Here is a 21676-nt window from a genome sequence, read left to right on the forward strand (position 1 = left end):
CATAAGCCAATAAATGGAAATAAAGAGGAAAGGAAAGTGAAAATTGCATTACAATTTGACTGAAGATGTTTTGTTTGAGCAACTACTTATTTGTCCCACTCTGGAACTAGATACTGTGAGAGAGACATGGCAAGTATATGATCCTGTCTTTTGGGGCTTCCAAGTCTATTTGAGAGATTTGGTGTGACTGGAGCACAAAGGGGAAGAGGGGACTGTTGAAGGGTGAGCTCAGGAGGTGCCTAGAAGCCAGGCTCAGGAGCTCTGACTCCATCACAGGGGTAAAAATCATGGAGAGTTTGTGGAAACAGAGAAAGGACAGGGCCAGGCTTGTATTTTAGAAAGATACACCTGCCACTCTGGAGAAAGTGGATGGGAGGGTATGGCAAGGATCAAGGTTGAGAGGAGGGCTCCGTCAGAGCTATGGAGAAAGTTGGGGGTATCTATGACCATGAGGAAGAAGCGGGGAGGAAAAGCCACTGTAGGCAGAGAAAAGTAACTTACCTCATTCTCTTCATACACCAAACATTGATTGCTTTGATTCATTCAATCAACAAATAATTATTTTGTATCTGTTCTGTGCAGAGCACCATGCTAGGGGACATTAAGAGGAGTAAGAATGATGTTATTCCAATCTTCAAGGGGGTTGCATAACTAACTGTTCAAGTGAGTGGAACAGTCAATAGCTGTTCGAGGATTTTAGAGACAGTTCTGCTCAGTGGAGGGCCAGATGATGTAAGAAATAACAGAAGGGGAAGTGAATGTGCATGAATCCTGAGGAGAGGCACAGTAAAGGGCGTTGCTAGGCAGAAGCTAATAGGGTATAATAGTAAGCACTAGACAATAAGTTGGATGCTGACTATGCGTGTATATAAATGTGTGTATGTATACCTGGGTACATGTACATAATGCAGCCAAAACTCTTAGCACCAACAGATATTTCTATAAGAGAGAAAAGCAGAAAGAGGAAGAGAAGGAGAAAGAGAGAGACAGAAAGGGAGAGGAGATTTTTGTAACATGTAAATTGGGTCTTTCATATTTTCCCCTAAAAGGCATTTATATATGGTGGTATAGCCTGATGGAGTTGCATTTGTCTGGCAAACTCGATTTTACCAGGCAAAGACTAACCTGGAGGTCCCAAGGGCTTTAGGCTATAGGACCAGAAGGAGGGTCCCTGCTCTGCTGGCCAGTGCCCTAGAATGAGGGAGCAGCAGTGGCCTGAATCCCCAAGTATTCAGTCTCATGCCTGGCACCAAGGCAAAGGAAGCCAGGAGGAAAGTGGCCTTCTCCACCATCTCAGGATCAGAACAGGCCAGATTCAATATAGGAGCCAGGTCACGGATGAAGTGGTCAATCTCATAGGCTGCATGGAATGGCAGCTAGAAAGTCATGGAAACAGTGACTACAAGGGTTAGGAAACCATCCAGCCAAGGCCCACCTGCAAACAGACTACATGTGTAGGAGTTCATGAGGGATGGGTACTGGAGGGGGCTGCAGATAGCAAGGTGATAGTCAGAAGACATGGCTGGTAGCACAAAGCACTCGACTACCGTAATGAACTGAAGAAGTAAAACTGGACCACACAACCTGCAAAAGAAATTGCCCCAAGATCTGAGAGAGGGTCTGAAGCATCTTAGGGGCAATGGAAGTAGTATACCAGATCTCAAGGAAGGAAAGATTGGACCAAAAGAAGTGCATGAGGGTTTGGAGGCTGAGCTCAAAGCAATGATTGGAAGGATGAAAATGCTCCCCAGCATGGTCACTACATAGATGCCCAGAAATATCCCACATGAAAAGACTGTAGCCTCTGGAGATTCCCAGGTCCCAGGAAGAGAAATTCTTTGATCATGGTCAGATTACCTGTGTCTGTGAGATTCAAAGATTAGACAAAACAAAACAAAACAGGAAAGAAAAGAAAACAAAAGAAATCTCACCAATTTGAGAAAGAGCTGTGCTCTTGGAGGGAAGTGATGGCACCAGAAACATCGTATACTATAGTACTCAAAGGTTTTGTCTTTTTTTTCCTCCAGAACAAATTTTCTGTTTTGTTCTACCAGGTATATTTATCTAATACTTGTAGCAGAATCAGAAACTATGCCCTGGAGAGTGAACATAGAGGGCATCTCCTCTGCTCTTTTTGGCTCTTTTCCTTGACATAACATGTGACAAGTCTACCTTTGGGAGTCTCACAGTGGGAGGCAAACACTTCTTAATAGGGGCATCATGTAGAAGCTTCTCTGAACTTCTGAAACTCAGCTTTTGAGAGTTAATAAAAGCATGAGTCCAAGATCCTAAAATAACATCAAGAATTTCAGACCACCCTATCTCCCACTGAACCCCTAAATCAGGGTGGATTTCACCAGAAACATAATTAGAGGGAGGAGGAAAATTCAGAGATATTGATCTTACTGTACCTGTAAGAAAAATAAGACTCTCTGCCAGGCTCTGGGGACATGTAGCTGATTGCTTCCATGGCATCAAATTCCTATGGAAATCGGGGGAAATGTATGTAAAATTATTCACTTGAAATGTTAGAGAAAAATAATGTTCCATCCTTCATAAATGAAAATGACATCCCTGACTCACAAGCAGTAGGATGTGCATTTAGAGTTATTTTTTTTTTCAGCAGCAGGGATGGGTTTGCAGTGAGTCATGGCTGCAGCTCTCCCTTCCTTACAAGGCCCCCTCCCCTCCCCAGAGCTCAAAGACTCATATTTTTGAAATGGCTGTGTGGTCTTAGCGCCTGGGCTGTGATTGAATTGAAAATCAGACTGTGTTGTAGCCTAAATTAGGGGTAAGTGTGAAGCCAGGGTTAGGGGCTTGGTTTAGTTGGTGTTCTAAAATGAAGCCTCAGTCTGGCCAGGGAATAAAGCTGTTGCTTTGCTTTGAAAAAGACAATGTGTCCCTAACAGATTACAGTTAAGTCATATTTTTTGCAAATGAAATCCTATTTTAAATCCACTCAGGGAACTTGCTATTCAAAGGAATCTTATTAAGAATGCTCCTGTGACATGAAAAAAAAATTCTCCGTAATTTACCCTTTGTACTAATCTGGATTAATACACTGGGCTTGTGTAAAGGGAGATCCACATATAATGGGGTATCCAGGACATTTAGGGTGCCTAAGGTGGTACTGAATATAATTACAGTGTATAAGGAAAATCAATCAGTAACTAGAGTTGTCCCTAGGGGTGACAGCTGTTTCCTAATTGGGGGATTAAACTGCAGTGTCCTATTACCATTTTACCTTGTCTTCAGAGACTGCATTCAGCATTCAGAACTGACATTAACATCATTAGATTTTTATTATTCAATCCCAACTCTCATTAATTAATAATGAAATAAACTTAATTTCCCCTTTTAGTTTACAAGCGTGCTCCTTAGTGCCTCCAAATTCAAAGGCACACCAGCCTCGCTGAATCCTCTCCCATCCTCTTTTTTCTTGCAGTGAAGACAGATTCATGCTGCTGCAAAAGAGAGGCTTCAGCTGAGAATTCTATTCATTCTTTCATTCAGTCTTTTCCTCACTTACCAGATATTTTTGGACACCTGCTATGTGCCATATATTGGGTAAGATAGGCATTGGGGATAAAATTAGGAACAAGAAAGCCATGATCTTAAAGTTCCCAGAGGGGATCCCTGGGTGGCGCATCGGTTTGGCGCCTGCCTTTGGCCCAGGGCGCGATCCTGGAGACCCGGGATCGAATCCCACGTCGGGCTCCGGGTGCATGGAGCCTGCTTCTCCCTCTGCCTATGTCTCTGCCTCTCTCTCTCTCTCTGTGATGACTATCATAAATAAATAAATAAAAATTTAAAGTTCCCAGAGCTTGCGTCCTAGTAGTGGAGGTGATCTTAAAAGTAACTGTAAAATTACTACTGTGATAAATGCTATGAGGGAGAAATATGGAATCCTAATACAAAGAATAATATGCCTGGAGATGAGATGGTCAGGGAAGATGGCTCTGAGGAGGAGGTTGTATTTCAACTGAAATATGTCGTATATGGAGTAGCCAACTAGGAGAACAATCAGAGGGGAGGTATTATGGGTAGAAAGGTGTCATGTGCAAAGGCCCTAAGTGGGATGAGCATCTGAACACTAGAAGAAATAAAACAAACAAGCAAAGAACAAAATAAACCACTGTGGCTGGAGGGCAACAGGTGAGGCAGGCTCAGGGATGAGTGATAGGAGGTGAGTTTGTAGAAGGTGTGGTCTGATTTACATTTTGAAAAGATCCCTTAGGCTTCTATGCAAAGAACAGACTGTAAGGGGCTAACAAGGATAGTGAGAAAACTGGTGAGTAAGCTAATACAGTAATCCAAGTAAGACATGGTTTCTAGGACCAGGCTGGGATGGAGCAAGGTGAGTTAATTTGGGGGCTTTTTAATAAAAAAGATTAAAAGCCTGTGATTTGTGACAATGTGGATGGACATAGAGGGTATCATGCTAAGTGAAATAAGTCCGACAGAGAAAGACAAATACCATATGATTTCACTTATATGTGAAATCAAAAGAATAAAACAGACAAAAAACCCAAACAGACTCAAACACAGAAAACAAACTGGTGGGAGGTGGGTGAAAGGGTGGTGAAATACGATCAAGAGATACAAACTCCCAGTTATGAAATAAATAAGTCATGGAGGGCAGCCCGGTTGGCTCAGCAGTTTAGCGCTGCCTTCAGCCCAGGGCATGATCCTGGAGACCCCGGGAGGATCAAGTCCAACGTTAGGCTCCCTGCATGGAGCCTGCTTCTCCCTCTGCCTATGTCTCTGCCTCTCTCTTTCTTTGTGTGTGTCTCTCATGAATAAATAAATAAAATCTTTTTTTTTAAAAAATAAATAAGTCATGGAGATGAAAAGCCCAGCATAGGGAACATAGTCAATAATATTGTCATAATATTCTATGGTGACTACAATTACCATAGTGAGCACAACATAAGGTATAGAGTTGTCAAAATACTGTGTTATATACCTGAAACTAATATAAAATTGTATGCTAACCATACTTTTTAAAATTTTAGGGCTTTTTACATAGAACCAATACATCTTTTTGTGCTTTTATGTATACATATTATACTTTAATAAAAAAAAGTTTATTCTAACAAAATGACATCGATTAAGCAACTACCTGGATGACCATGTCTTTTTCTGAGATAGACCAAGTAGGTAATTTAGCTTGGGGGAATTTTCCTTTGTCTTATTCCTTCATTCCTCCCTTTCTTCCTTCCTGCCTTTCAAAAGATCTATTGGGGTATGATCCATGGCTGAGATGACAGTTGCAATCCTCATATGGGTCAACAATCTGGTAACAGACAGAGCCCCTGCCCCAAGAGACAGAGCTCTCACTGTGGTCACATAATGAGCTCTTAAGCTAAAGCCTAACAAATTCTTGCCCTTGGTCTCGGAAGGGTCAGGGAAGATAGTGAATGGGTCAATGTAACTCTTAACTCACTCTGTAGAAATTGCTCAAAGCTCAGGGTTAGAAACAGCTTATCAGGAGCATCCCCTGCTGATGAAACACAGGAAAGTATAATTCCATGGGGACTGTTAGACTTCCTTCATCATGAGTCTCCACAAAACCTTTATTAATGGCCACCCAACTACCCTGAGCTATCAAGTATCTGAGATTTTTAAAAAATTCTGTTTTGTTTCTTTTTGATTTTACATGAGAGAGTCACATAATGAAATGAGCTTAGACAGGAAAACAATTTTCAGGAGATGTCCTAGGGTCAGAATACATTCAGTCCTACTCTCTCTTCTCCATCTCCTTTTGTAGTTCTGGCCAGTCAGAATTAATGCTCAAAATAATGGTTGTAGGCTCTGAAAGATCCTCAATCAGTAAAGAATGATTCAAGTATATCATTATACTTGATTTACTAGGTTGGGACAGTAGATTCAGATATCTTAGTGGAATTTTTTTCTTTTTGCAAACACGGTGGAAAACAGCTTGTTCTGAACTCTCCTTTACCCAGAAATCCAATTAAACATACACTCTTTCTCCTGGCATATCCTTAATCAGATTTTTCTCTGGTTTTAATTCTCCTATATCCTTATAATCACCAAAAAGTATTTATTAGCATGAAAAATTATTTGGTGCCCGATATAAAATAAAACCCCCAAATTTACCTCCTCCCATCACCTCTGAGATATTAATAGTTGCAAAAGTACAATCATAAAATCAAAACCGTATCAGTATAGTTAGGGAAGTAAGAAACTAACTATGGAAGCCCAAACTTGTTACCTCTTCTAGAGTCAATCCAGGGAAACCTCTTGGAAAAGGAGATGGTGAAGAGGAAGCAAAAAGCAGCTGAAGATTACAACTTCTGGAAGGGAGAAGTATTATAATTTGATAAGGAGAGCAATGATCTGGCTATATCAAACATATACCATATGATCCAGCAACCCAACTTCTGGATATATATCCAAGGAAAAGAAGTCACTATCTCAGAGAGATATTTGCTCTCCCATGTTCATTGCAGTATTATTCATAATAGACAAGATATAGAAACAACCTAAATGTCCACTGATACATGAATGGATAAAGAAAATGTGTATATATGCAGTGGAATATTATTCAGCCTTAAAAAGGGAAGGAAATCCTGCCATTTGCAACAACATGGATGAACCCAGAGGGCATTGTATTAAGTGAAATAAGTTAGATACTGAAAAACAAATGCTGTATGATCTCACTTATATGTGAAATCTAAAAAAAGATGAGTTCAGATAACCAGAGAGTGGAACTATGGTTATCGGGGGCTGGGAATGGGGAGATGTTGGTCAAAGCGTACAAACTTCCAGTAATAAGATGAATAAATCCTGGAATCTAACGCCCAGCATGATGGCTATAGTTGCTAATACTGTTCTGTAGTATCATAGTCACTGTACACTTTAAATTTGTTAGGAGAGTAGATTTTAAGAATTTTCATCACAAAAAGCAGTTACTGTGTGAATGAAAAATGTGTTAATTAACTTGATTGTGGTAATCACTTCATGATACATGTATATTCAATCATCATACCATGCATCCTTAAAACATCAGATATCCAGTGCTCTCCCTCCCTCCAAACTCCTAACTCTATCCATAAATAAATAAATAAATAAATAAGCAAGCAACAAACACATAACACTCAAATGTTCTCTTAGATATTTATTTTCCCCAAAGTTATTCTAGGCTGACATCTGGGACAATCATTTAATGATAAATGTCAAGGTTAATTGGTAGTGCAGAAGATCATCTGGATAACACAAGCATCATAATTTAAGTCATCCCTTGGTCCAAATATGTATAAGCCTGTTCCTGAAAGTAATTTCTGAGAGAGAAAAGGCTGGTGAGCAGGAAAACTACCCAGAGATAGACTCTTTGAAAGGGCAGAGAAGAAATCCTTAACTGGTACTATATACTAGCTCTTCTACCAGTAAAGGAAGTTGATTTTTTGGGTCAATTCTTAGATAAGTATTTTTTTAAAAGATTTTATTTATTTATTCATGAAAGACAGAGATGCAGAGATATAGGCAGAGGGAGAAGCAGGCTCCCTTTGGGAGCCTGATATGGGACTCAATCCCAGGACCCCAGGATCACAACCTGAGCCAAAGGCAAGATGCTCAAACACTAAGCTACCCAGGTGCCCCACGTGGTGTCTTTCTTGAGTAATTCCTGTTTGTGCCATGCAGCAGGAAATTTTGGTAAAAGTTTCTTTTTCCTTTGAATACAACTTGTGGAACATTATAGACAGCTCACTTTTTAAGGAACTGCACATTTATTTGAGAAACCCCTTGGTGTCCAAGGGAATGATTTTGTTATTTGTGTTTGTGCACCTTGAGACTTGGCGACAGGCATTACTAAAATGCCTGAAACAAACATTATTGAGACCCAGAAACAGACTGGGAAGATAGACATTATTGAGACCTGGTGACAGATATTTCTAATTCAACTATATTCTTTGGTGCCAAATACCTTTTTCCCCCTGTTCTATTCCATTTGTCAACATGACAATGAAACGGGCCAAGAAATATCTTGGGCCAAATGATATGTGATGTGTCATTATGAGACATACCTAGCCTAAATGTGAAGAATAGCAACAATTATCCTGGTAAATTGTGCAAAGAATAATGAGCTCATACTTTTAGTCTCAACTGTCAAGATATTTCATATAAAAATTTAGGGGTCCAAATAATCTGTTTAAATGCAGTTTCTCAATTACCCCATCAATATAGACTCTAATTATGGCTATTACTTTATAGCCACAATCTGAAATTGATGGAATTCAGAAAACATTTCATCAATAAACCATTCTAGAAAAAAATAATTAGTCTCCACAATGCTAATACTCAGTTTGAGTGAGAAGTTTACCTTTGAAGAAGTTATATTTTTCTAATTGGCTTATTATGTTTACCTTGTCCTCTGAGTCAGGAAAGAGCATTTGCCACACTTTCTATGCCTCCTCCATTCGTTTATATCCAGGAGAACTGAAATATCCTGATCCATTATTTTAATACTTCTCTGCTCATATGCTCACAGTGCCAGGCATCTGAATAGCAGTGACATTTATTTTCTTGCATCTTTCACTCACCGTCCTGGTGTTTGACTGTGACAATGGGAAAAATCTCAGTACCACTCCTACTTGCTGCTCTCTAATCTCCACCCTGTAGCATTCAAAAACTGTATCTGTCACCACTCACATTTTCTTTTTGAAGCTTTCAGACTCCTCTTCTTCATGGATCGTGACAAATTTACAGCAGTGAGGAAGCTGCAATAGTTACAGTCTCATGGTTTTTTTTTTTTTTGGCTTGTACTAGAAGATTTATCATATCACAAGTAAGTAGTAGTTTGGAGTAGAGAACAGCATGGTCTTTTGTGTCCAACAGACCTGAGTTTGAGTTCTGATTTTACTGCATACTCTGTGTGACTCTGGACATGTAACCTCTTGGTGTTTTGATTTTCTCAACTGGAAAATCAACAATAATAAAATAATAAAACTACCTCACAGTGTTTTCCTTAGGATTGAATGAAATAATCCATATGAAGTGTTGGTGAGGTACCCAGCACTCTATAAGTGCTCAATTTAATTCACATTTTATATTGTGTACATATAAATATGGTTATGGTTACATATATATCTATATATCTCATTTCATGTGTCATTTCTCTCACAAAGTTTTAAGTCCTTGAAAGGTAGGTGCAATCTTGGAGTTTTTCAATTGCTGTCATCTAATTTCCTTCACTGATCTAGCACAAGAAGTGAGTGCCCAGTAAGATCTTAGTAAATATTTATTGGTATAACATTTTTCCCCATCCCAACACAAATCTGCAAGTTCTATTTTGGTCACGGCTGACAGAAACCTAAATAGATTTTTTCTTACCTCTCATTGTCCTTGTCCTCCAAAGAAGGATGGCCACCATGACCCTATGGTTCTGGATGTTTTGCTTATCTTGATGGAGGATTAGGATCCACATGCAAGAACATTCTCAGTTGAGGTGCTGCTCTAACTTCCCAACTTAATATCCTACCATAACTTCCTCCCATTTGGGAGTCAGATCCTACCTGATTGTTCAGTGTCTTGTTCTCATGAAAATCAATTACCTATAAGCCTGTTTCCCAAGGGTAAGATTTTCTCCCTCTACTGGGAAAGTTAAATAAAATAATAGAGTATACAAAGAACATCCAGAATGTCTCATGCCAACAAATTTCTCACCAAACCCTGACCTCTGAAGTCTGTGAGTTCAGAGGAGCCAATTATTACTCTGAAAGCCAAATTTCTCTGTTGTTATGAATAGGGCCAACTCTTGGCAACACTGAGATACTGGGAAAGGTTGATCTGCAGCTACTACATTTTATCTTTCTTTCTCTTGTTCATCTATCTTGATTGACTCTATTTTCATCTTGTCTCTGAACACTTTTCCTCTCTCTTCAACTCTAGTTCAGTACTTATAGAAGTTCCTTTCAAACTACTATTTTCACTTTAATTTGTAGTTAAATATACACTGGTTTTTGAGGAGCTCATCTAATATAAAACTGAATATATACCTATGGTGGAAATCTTTCAATATTTGCTGACTAAATAAAGATCTGAAAATACAATTATTTCCTCTTGAGTATGTTCAGTAATGAATCAACAGCTGACCAAAAGTATTTTCAAACTTTTGCCCCCACCCCCACAACCCGTTGGTTCAATATTGCTAGGAGACTTTTTGAAAATATCAGTCCTTCTTTTCAGGCTCTGATCTGTAGTTCGTTTTTTTGAACTCAGTATGAATTTGGGATTCTATGAATGACAAGCTACAGAGCCTCACTACTGCACTAGCTATGAAGGAAGTATTTACTGAGAAAATTAACACTGTAAACAAGGTTGCAGGGGTCGTGCTGAACCTCCTCAAGAGAACTGAGCACACCTAGTATAAATCAATATTGCTGATTACAAATGATTTATGTCTATTCATTAAAGCAGAAACCTCAGACATCTGACAACCTTTTAAAGCTGTTGATCCAAGTTATTGAATATACTCAAGAGGAAAATGGCTGCATTGTAGATTTCCATTCTATTCTTTGGTCAGAAAATATTTACTGAATACCTGATACATGCAGAGTCCCACTACAGATATATCTCAAATTATATAATAGAGGTACTCCTTTAAAAAGTGTGTATCTTAGGGGCACCTGGGTGGCTCAGTCAGTTAAGTGTCTGACTCTTGGTTTCAGCTCAGGTCATGAACTCATAAGTCATGAGATGAAGCCCCACATCGGGTTCCATACTCAGCAGGGAATCTGCTTGAAGATTCTTTCCCTCTGCCCCTCCCCCTTCAATAAATAAATATATCTTTTTTTAAAGTGTGTATCTTTTAGCTTCTGTAAAACTACTCCAATTTCAGATGCATTAGGAGAGCTTTCTTTTTTTAACTTTACAAATTATTATTTATTTATTTATTATTTATTTATTTATTTATTTTTATAAATTTATTTTTTATTGGTGTTCAATTTGCCAACATATAGAATAACACCCAGTGCTCATCCCATCAAGGTCCCTAGGGGAGCTTCCTAATAACAGAAGTCCTAAAGCAAATTTTGGAAGAGTGAGGAATATTTTGTAGTATAATTACTTGTCTGGTTGCTGTGCTTGTTTTATAAATTTAGATTTTTAAAGTAGTATATCTTGTTTAAAAAAAAGAATTAGCCCTGTAATTTAAGCTGGCCTTTATTCCAAATTATTATAATCTATAATATTATAGAGTCATGGGACTATAGATTTCTCTGGGCTTCAGATAGCATCAGGGAAACATCTACCACTACACCCTTAAAATCTCTTTGGTAAGACAAATTTAAAAAGCACACTTACTTTTTTTTCCAGAACAGTGTTACCTCTTTCTCTAAGGAAGACACTGAGAGCAAATACTTGCTTCATTCTTTCTAGAATGCATCCATGAAGGGTTCTCTAGGTACATTAGTAGGGCTTTTTCCATACCTTTGTTTCCTATGGTCAAAATGAGGGGATTCATTCTGAGGTGTGATCACATGATAAAGAATAAATATTATAATGTTCTCAGAGATTATGTCCACACAGAGAACTCACTTCAGAGTAGATGGAACAGTTGAAGAAAGTGTTCTGACTTTCACTAATGTTAAGAATCACAGAATGGGACTGGCAGTGTAGAAATTTGATACCAGAGTTTATTGGAAAGGGCCTGCATCCAAGAAAAAGGAATTTACTCTGGAGTGCAAGTGTTGATTTATAAAGGGGTTTAGTAGTGCTGTGCAGTGAAGAGAGCACATGCTTGAAACCAGAAAGATCCCATGAAATCCCAACATCGACTCTTGCTAGCTGGGTGATCTAGAACAAATTATTTAAGTGAAATTCAGCAACCTCATCTGTAAAATGGGGACAACAACCACATCAATAGGTTGTTGTGTGATTTAAATGCAAGTGCCTTGTATGCAAAGCAGCTACTAAAATAAGTGTTCAACAAATATTAGTTTCTTCTTTCCTTTTTAGCTTCGTTAATGAAAAAAGCAAACAAAGATGATAGAGTTAATTCACTGCAAAGAAAGGTGGCTGGGGGGGCTTGGTGGCTCAGTCAGTTAAGTGTCTGATTCTTGGTTTCAGCTCAGGTCATGATCTCGGGGTCCTATATTGAGCCCCATGTTGGGCTCCGTGCTCAGCAGGAGTCTGCTTGAGAGTCTCTCTCCCTCTCCCTCTGCCCCTCCCTCTGCTTGTGCTCTCTCTGTGTCTCTAAAATAAATAGGTAATTAAGTAAATAATTAAGTAAGTAAATATTTTTTAAAATTTATTTATTTATGATAGTCACAGAGAGAGAGAGAGGCAGAGACAGAGGCAGAGGGAGAAGCAGGCTCCATGCACCGGGAGCCCGACGTGGGATTCCATCCCGGATCTCCAGGATCGCGCCCTGGGCCAAAGGCAGGCGCCAAACCGCTGCGCCACCCAGGGATCCCCAAGTAAATATTTCTTAAAAAGAAAGAAAAGCAGCTGAAAGAACAGAGTAATGCTATAATTAGGAGTCAGGAGCTGAGAGAGCCAATGTTTCTCAACAAGCAGAATATAAAATGCAAAGATCGTAAAAGCTTAATTTAAAAGACTGTAAATTCCTTGGGGGCAAAGAGCTGATCATATTTTATTTGTCTCTCTAATCATATGGCTTTTGGTGAATGATTGAAAATTCAGAGGACACCAATCAAGCTTACAGGTGATCTCACATGGTCACAACTTTTTACTTAGCAAGACTTACTTAGGAGATGACAAGGAAGAAAAGACTGGAAATTGGATGACTAATGTTCAAAGTTTAGTTGTAGACTAAAAGAAAAGTTTGAGCTAGACAATCTTCAAGAGCTGAAGAATGTTATTGATACAGAGTGGTGATTGGTATCTGGGAAGGCTAGTAAGTGGCTCTTACATAAAGGAGTCTAATTTCCTGTATTTTTATCAGAAGTTCCAGATGGAGAATTGGATCATAAGTTTAATGAACCCCTCTTGTAAGAATTTGTAGTAGATAGGAGTATGGTTTTCATCAAAGCTTAAGTGGTAAGGACAAAGGGACAAGATCTGAGGTTGTTATAGGAACCTCTTTCTGCTAAGGGCCATCGGCAGGATTAAATAATGGCCATGGTGCACACTGCAATAGTAAGGACCACACAGGAAAAGAACAAGATGGAAAAGAAAATAAGTAGGAGTAGGAGACAGGGGAAAAGAGAAAGAAAAGGAGGGAGGGTGCTAGTGCCACCACTAGCAACTTTAATCACTCCATAGTTATGGTTTACCATAACTAACTCTGAGCCTCCTCCATTATCTCTTTTTGCCATTTGAGCTTATATTCTCAAGCTATAGTCAGGCAACAGATAGCTACTCAGTGCCTGTTCTGTACCACCTATTGTGGTAGTTGCTGTGGGTGATATAGACAGAATTAGAATATGGTTGGGGGGAAAAGAGCTTTGCATTGTCTGGCACAGAATGATGATAGCTTTATTCCAAGGTGGGATGAAAAATGCCAAGAGGGGTTCAAGCAAAGTGCTCAGGTTGGAGGAAGCAGAGAAGACTTCCTGGAGGGGATAGTATTTGAGGTATTTCTTGAAGAGTGCAAAGGACTTCAGTGGATGAGATTGGGAAAGGACATTCAGGGAAGAAGAAATGGATGGAGCAAAGAGAGGAGATGGGTATAATATGGGTACAATTATAGCAAACTCTTGCCCTTTTTTATAGATTTTATTTATTTATGAGAGTCACAGAGAGAGAGGCAGACATAGGCAGAGGAAGAAGCAGGCTTCCTGCAAGGAGCCTGATGTGGAACTCGATCCTGGACCCCAAGCCCTGAGCCAAAGATAGATGTTCAAATGCTGAGCCACCCAGGTATCCCAACTCTTGCCTTTTTTGTTGTTGTTCTCAATGCACCAGGCACTCTGCTAAGCACTCTGGATACATTGCTTCATTTAATCCTTATTATAATCCTATGAGGCAGGTTTCCTCTATTGTCCCTGTTGTATAGATTAGAAAAAGGAGGGCAACTGATTGGGTATAATTAGAGAGGGACACCAACCATGAGAGATTCCTAACTCTGAGAAACAAACAAAGGGTTGCAGAAGGGGAGGTGGGTGGGGGGATGGGGTAGCTGAGTGACGGGCTTTGAGGAGGGCACTTGATGGGATGAGCACTGGGTGTTATACTATATGTTGGCAAATTAAATTTAAATTTAAAAAAACTGAAAAAAAAGAAAGAAAATTGAGATCAGAGAGGCTATATAAATTGTCCAATGTCACACAACTATGAAATGGCAGAGCCAGGTTTCTAACTTGGGCTTATCTGAGTCCAGAGCCCATGCATGCAACTAACCAATAGTTGTAAGTCAGGGTATGAAAAGCAACAAAATCAGAGTGTGGCTGGAGCACAGAGCATGTGAAAAGGAGGAATGGCAACTGCAGTCGAACTGTGGAGCATCTTATTGGCAGCCTTAAGAGTGGGGGTTGGATCCTGTAAACAATGGGAAACCATGGGAAGTTTTAAAGTAGTGGAGTGACAGTCAAAGTGGTGCTTTAAGAAGATTAGTCTGTCAGCAGTACAGAGGATGGATGGGAAAGGGGAGACACTGGAGGCAGTTAAGAAACTATTGCAGTATAATAGTCTGAATGTAAGGTAGTGTATTAAGCACTTGAGCTAAGAAAGCCAAAGAGGGGAATGGACAAAGGAGAGACATTGTAAAGGAAAAAAAAAAAAAGAAATCATGACTAACCGGATATGGGGGTTGAGAGAGACGGAGAAGTAGAACTTAAATAGTTGACACTGAGGTGTGGAGGCTTTCTAACTAGAATGGTAATGCTATCACGGAATTGTGGGACTGCTACCTTGGAGAAGTTTGGACTTCTCTCTTCTTTGGAGATTGAAGCTGGGAGAAATCTTTAAAAAAATGATCCTTGCAACTATGGAAATGGCTGAGGTTAATGTGGGTAGAGACAAGACCCAAGGGCAAAAGCTTGGGGAATGCCTCCTTTGAGTAGATGTAGCAAAGAGGGACAGTTATAATGGAGATTGACAAGAAATGACATGAGGAAGGGAGGAAACAGGAAATAGTGGAATAAGGATTTGGGGAAGATGGAGTGATCAACATTGTAGAGATGGTCAGAGAAAAAGGAGGATGAGAAAATATTACTGATTTGGGTGATTAGATGATCTTTAGTGATTGACAAGGAGCAGTTCCACAGTAGAGCCAGATTTTAAGGGGATAAAGAAGAGAAAGAGAGTAAGGATCACACATCAGAGACAGTGGCTATAGAGAATGCTCAGAAGAATTTTTGTGTTGAAATTAAAGGGACAAAAGAGATACTTAAGGGATAGTAGGATTATTGAAAGACTTTCTTAGGGTAAGCATGATCCTAGCACATTTATTAGCTGAAGGAAAATGTTAATTAACACTTGCTAGTAGAGATTAAAAACTTGGGGTCAGGTCAGGAGTAATAGTGGTTGGAACAAGATCCTGATGAGTGTACAAAACAGTAGGACCAAGAGCTAGGTGGAATGTTTGCTTTGGCAAATATGGGGGTGATAACTTCTTTGGAAAATGAAAAAAGAAAAAAGAAAAGAGGCCAACAAAAGTTACATAAATATTTAGAGATGGAGAGATGACATTAAACTGGAAACATTCTGAATTTTCTTTTTTTTAAATAGATTTTATTTATTTATTTGACAGAGAGAGAGAGAATGAAAGAGAGAGAGTGAGCAGAAGTTTGGGGAGCTACAGAGGGGGAGGGAGAAACAGGCTCCCTGCTGAGAAGGGAGCTGGGTGTGGGCTTGATTCCAGGATCATGACCTGAGCTGAAGGCAGACACTTAACAGACTGAGCCACCCAGGCACCCCCATTCTGAATTTTCAAGGAAGTTTGTACACCATGTGCTGGCTGGTCTTGATGCTGCCAGTAGATTGTCTGTAGAAGGGAAGGAGAGTGGGCATAGGACTGAGGGCTTCAGGAGTCTGTCCCCAGCAACTGGCACACAAAGCACTCAATAAGTAGTTTTTGAATACTTAAGTAAGTAACAAGATTTAAAGAACAACCACTATGAAACATGAGTCATGTCATAGAGAGTGAATAAAAGTATTACAAAACAATAGCCACCAGAATGGTAAAAGATGATAAAGATAAATGACACCAGAGTTGGTGAGGACACAGAACAACTGGATTGTTCATACACTACTGGAGGAAGTGTAAACTGGTAAAACCACTTTGAAAACCTTTGATAAGCAACATCTATTGAAGCTGTACATATGCATGCTCCATGATCCAGCAATTCTACTTCTAGGTATACATACCCAAGATAAATGAGCACATTAGCTTACCAAAAGACATGAACAAGAATGTCCATAGAAAAACAGAAAATGCATACACTTGCCTGAAGTTGCTTAGGTCATAAGTGGAAGAGCTAGGATTTGAACTCAGAACTTTCTTGCTATAAAGCCTATGCATTTGCCTCTACACCACATCGGTACTGGATGTCATTTATTATGCCCATCGCTTTACACGTATTGTCACTAATACTTACAGTCTCGCAATATGTAGAGTATTACCTACATTTTACAGATTAATAAACTGAGGACCAGAGTCTGCTTGCACAAATTCACACAGCTTGTAAATGGTGGGTAAATTTTTCTGCTCAAGAGCTAAAATGTGCAAGCTCCAAAATCCATGATCTTTCTCCTCCATCAAGAGATGGAGTCTTTTCTCAAGTTTTGAGAAGTTTTAAGAAGGAAGTATGGTGGGCTGATATAGTTGAAAACATAGGAATGGTTCAGTGAAAGAATCTTGGCTAGGCTGGTCTTCACTGCCCAAAAGGCAAAGACCAACACTACAGTCAAGTAATGTCCTCCTCCATTTTTCTATCTGTGATCTATTCATTTTATTATATGTTTCTGGGAGCCAATGATGGCTCTAAATATACTAGTGAAGTAGACAACTATTGTTTTAGCAGTAACTACTCACCTCTTTTTTCAATCCTTTTACTTAATTTAGGCAACCCTCTCATATATTTGACAGACAGACACACACATACACACACACAGATGCATGCATGTGAAGTCCTCTAAAACTATCTCCTTATCAATAAATCCTTCACAGCAGAGAATTTATTAAATACTCAAAGAAGTGTTCAGGCCTGAGATGACTTAGTGGTTTTAGCCATCCAGTTTAGCGATACAGATCAATAAATATCCCCATTTGCCTATAATTCAGTTTGAACTCCCATCTTAGAAGAGGTGTTCAGAGTTTTCTGATAAGTATCTCAGACTGTAGTTCTTCCCCATGTCAAGAACACCAGAACACTCCAAGTGTAACCCCGATTCCCATATCCTATTATCTTTTCCCTAAAAAGGTCCTTCCCTGACCTTGAATCATTGCTTTAATAAAAGCAATTCTGGGAGGGGAGACCCTAACCAAGGTGGACTGAGCCCCAAAGGACAAAGCAAGTTTTGAAAACACCAGGTTGGGCATAGAGGCTCTGACCTCTGCCAGGTCTTCCTTTACTCCTAAACCAGAACCTTGCAGAACAAGCTCTATTGCTCTTTCTGTCCCCTATCTCACCCTCCATCCCCTGAATGGAAGACGTGAATTCATCGCCATGGCAACCTGTGGCTGTGCCTGATAGTTCTTGTCTCAGCCAGTTCTAGGCCCTGGACATCTGTTCTCAGTTCACTTCTTCTAATATTCCCCAAACTAAGTCCAGTACCATATGCTAAATTCCACAGTATCTCTGTGTAGGTGATGGAGAGGCCCTCACCAAGGTAATAGAAAGAAAGAGGAAACAGAGTGACAGGAAAGCAGAGTGTTTAAAAGTTGCTTTCTGGGGACAAGGAGGCAAGGGGCACTAATTTAAATTAACTAAGTGCTTACTACCTGCCAGCCATGGTAATGTCCTATTCCCTTCTTTCACTTAATTCCCTCAAACAACTTTATGAAATAAGAATCACTGTCCTGATACAATGCAGGGATGAGGGAAATGGAAACTGAGAGAGGCAAAGTGACTTGCCTAACTAAAATACAGTCTTGGTGGATGACACTGATTTATGGTTCTTCATTTTTTGGAAGGAAAATAAGAGCTGCAAAGAAGCCTTTCCTCAATCCATGTGCCTATGAATCTCCCAAAGCCTTTCCCTGGGAACAGGTCCCTCCTTCAAATGGGGCTCTTTTCAGGCATCACCTTTAGCTCCTCTTTCCCTCTTCATCACCTTATTTCTACCTTCCTGAGGCTCTCCACAATTTCTGGCCACTTTTCTCACATTCTCAGGAAGATCCTTGACATGGGGCTTTTTCTGTGGCATGGGAAGGAGAGTAGGATGGGCTGATTTTCCTGACACAAGCAAAACAGAGGACACTTGTGTTAGTTTCCTATTGCTATAACAAATTACCACAAATTTAGTGGCTTAAAGCAGTACAAATCTATGCACTGAGCTAAAATCAAGGTGTCAGTAGAGCCATGCACCTTCTATTTTTTTTTACATTTTTAAAATTTAAATTCAATTTGCCAACATATAGTATAACACCCCATGCTCATCCCATCAAGTGTTTTCTTCAGTTCCCGTCACCCAGTTACCCCATCGGCCCACCCAACTCCCCTTCTGCAACTCTTTGTTTGTGCTCCTTCTAGAGGCTCCAAAGGAGAATCTGTTTCCATGCCATTTCCAGCTTCAAGAGATGCATTTTTTGTATTCCTTGGCTCATGCCCACTTCTTCCATTTTCAAAGCTAGCAGCCTAGCATCTTCAAATCCTTCTGTACTTCTGTCATATTGTCTCTTCTGCTTCCCACTTTCAAGAATTATGATCACATTTATGGCCCACCTGAATAATCCAAGGTAATCTCCCCATCTCCAGATTCTTAACCTAATCACACCTGCAAAATTTCCTTTGCTCTATGTAAGGTAACATTCAGAGTTTACAGGGATTAGGAGCTGAATATCATTGGAGGCCATTAATCAACTGACTACAGCATCCATGACAAACAATTATATCTTTATAGTGGGAACTGGCTGTCCTTCATCTTAAGTAGATGAACTGAGATCTCAGGAATTACAGACAGAATAGAAGGCATAAACATGAATGAAGTTAGGAGAGATATATAAACTTGAATTGTTTTTGAATTGAGGTAAAAAATGGAGCAGACGACTCCTGCTCTCTGAGGAGAGGTCTCTTTATTTGCTCACTACCTTAGAGAGGTAGAAAGGAAGGTAGGACTTGGGGTGAAGGCTTCTTTGATTCTCTTTTCCAAAATGGTTGTCTTATTGTTCTTCTGTCTGGCTGGGTGTTTCCCTGACAGAGAAAGGTGGAAGAAAGGGTGAGGCACTGGCTCCAGAGACAAAGGGGGAACAGATAGAACCCCTCTCTAGTTGAGCTCTATTCTCCTTCTCCATATTTAATTCACTTTTTCCTATATTTGTAGCCAATCAGTCACCTTCTGTTTGTTGGCAAACAAACTCCAGGGTAATAAATAGAGAGCAGAGAAAAGGAGGCTTCTGTAGGAAAAGCCCTCATGTTGGCAGACCCCAGGACAGAGAAACCTCCTCCATCAAGGGAGGAGAGGAATTGGGGATGGCTGCTAAGCAGAGTAACCAGGAATTACAGGGTCATTCCTTGATAACAATTAACTTCTTTTCATTGGCAATGAATATTACTATCTAGGATGTAGAGGCCTTCAAAAACCCCTTTCCACAAGGCTCTCTACCTGATGCTTATCACAAGGACAAGCTTCAATCACATCTGGCAGGTCTGAGCTAAAGCCTAGTGAAGAGAGTGGGAAGTAAGCATTTGGGGCATTCGGATTCTGAAAACCATGAAAAGACTGGTTGGAATGGGAATATAGGGGTGTGCCTGGCCCCAGACTAAATTTTCATGGTCTTGGAGTGTCAGCAACAGCATCATAAGCTCAGTGAGGCTCTGATTTATGAGCACCAGATGCAGAGTTGTGAATTGATGTTTTTTGTAGTTTGCAGCTGGCTCCCCATATTTCGTTCCTGTTCCAGGACATCACATATTATATTGCTTAGTGCTCCTCCTTATATAAAACCTCATGACAAATTCTTCTCCAAAATCAGGGCCAGGAAAAAAAAAGTTTGTTTCTCCTAGTGAATGTGTCTGCTTTCCTCTGTCAGACAATGAAAGCAATGAAACCCATCATATGGAAGTTAACTCTCCCCCACACCCTAGCCAGAGGGTTGACAAAAACTCTCCAGCTGTATGAAATATTTTGGATCTACTAAGAGTAGGAGTATTGGAGGTGAGGAAGAAGCCGAGGACTGCTCATAAAGTTCACTTAAAATTGGGGAAACAGGGTAAGCCACAACTTCTGAAGAGGACTATTCAAAGAGTCTTCTTTGAATATGAAGAGTCATGTTCAAAAGCCTGACAGATTGTTATGATGAGCACTGGGTGTTATATGTAAGTCATGAACCACTAAATTCTACTCTTGAAACCAATACTACACTATATGTTAACCAAATAGAATTTAAATTAAAAATTGGAAGACAAACAAACAAACCTAACAGGGAATCCAGAGAATTCCCAGGCAACAATGATGGCGTCATCAGCTTCTAAGCTGATTCGTGCTGGGGATTCTCTAGCAGAAAATTAGGAGCTGCGCCTGGCCTCTAGAGTTAGAAAGAAGCAGGAATGTGTAGGAAACAGGTCTCAGACGAGTCTTGCCCTTGAGAATCACTGATTTGAAGGACCAAGAAGCTCTGGAAACTGGTAGTGCTCAGGCAGAAGAAAAGGCCTAATTGTCCATGGGATGTATGGAAAGATCTGCTGATCTGATAGCTTTATAGAAGTACACTGACCTGGCTCTAATAGCATATAGGAAATATTTGATTTTCTAAATCCTACTACCTCCCTAGACTAGTTCAATCATGATTTCTTACTACCCTTGTTAATTGACCATGAGACAAATGGGTCGCATATTGCAAAAGTCCATGTGGAAACTAGCATAAATGGTACTATCACAATCTGAGTGTTAACATAGTATTTTGATTTTCACCTAGGTTGCTAGGAAACTCAGTTCTACATTGTATACTCGATTGTTTCAGCATTCCAGAAATATGAGGGCGGCGGTTAGTATATTTTGTCTCCATCTTCTTCCCATTGCACTGCTTTTATTCTTTGTTAACAGATTTCTGTCTAATTGTACCAAGAATTTACCCATTGTTTTTTAAGTTCCTTTTTAAAAGTAGATAGAAAATAAATAAGCATCTAGATATATGATAATTTCTTTGTGGGCTCATCAAATTCCTCACATGCCCTTATGTGGATTTAATGTGGTAGGGATATTGACCTTGACTCAGTCTATGCTTACCTTTGTTCTGCAGATTTGTTGCTATCGGCCATGAGGGGATCTGGGCCAGTGTATGTTCTGTTAGCAATGGGTACAGTCATTGCTGCAAAGGAAAGAAAGTATCTCATTTCGTTAGATGCTTTTATTACCCCTGGTATCACAATAACACTTTATTCGGGTTTCTTGCCTTGGGAACACCTAATGGCAAGATGTTTTTGATACTTTGGTAACTAAAGCTCCTTTAATGGGGTCCATGATGGACCTGCCTTGTTTTGTTCTATAGTGAAAAATGTTATAAGAAAGTTGCAGTATATATTTTGTTGGTAACTATGCCTTAAGCTATTAAGGCCATTTGTTATTTTCTGAAAAGCAAGAGAGATAA

The 21676-nt window shown here is 39.7% G+C and overlaps 1 pseudogene; it reads right to left on the bottom strand.

Annotated features, from left to right (window-relative positions):
• Positions 1 to 1148: 1148 nt before the first annotated feature.
• Positions 1149 to 21395, bottom strand: LOC129518083 (olfactory receptor 6N1-like; annotated as a pseudogene).
• Positions 21396 to 21676: the final 281 nt, after the last annotated feature.

The sequence above is a fragment of the Nyctereutes procyonoides genome, unplaced genomic scaffold (genome assembly GCF_905146905.1).
Source record: "Nyctereutes procyonoides isolate TBG_1078 unplaced genomic scaffold, NYPRO_anot_genome, whole genome shotgun sequence".
Taxonomy (NCBI): Eukaryota; Metazoa; Chordata; class Mammalia; order Carnivora; family Canidae; genus Nyctereutes; species Nyctereutes procyonoides.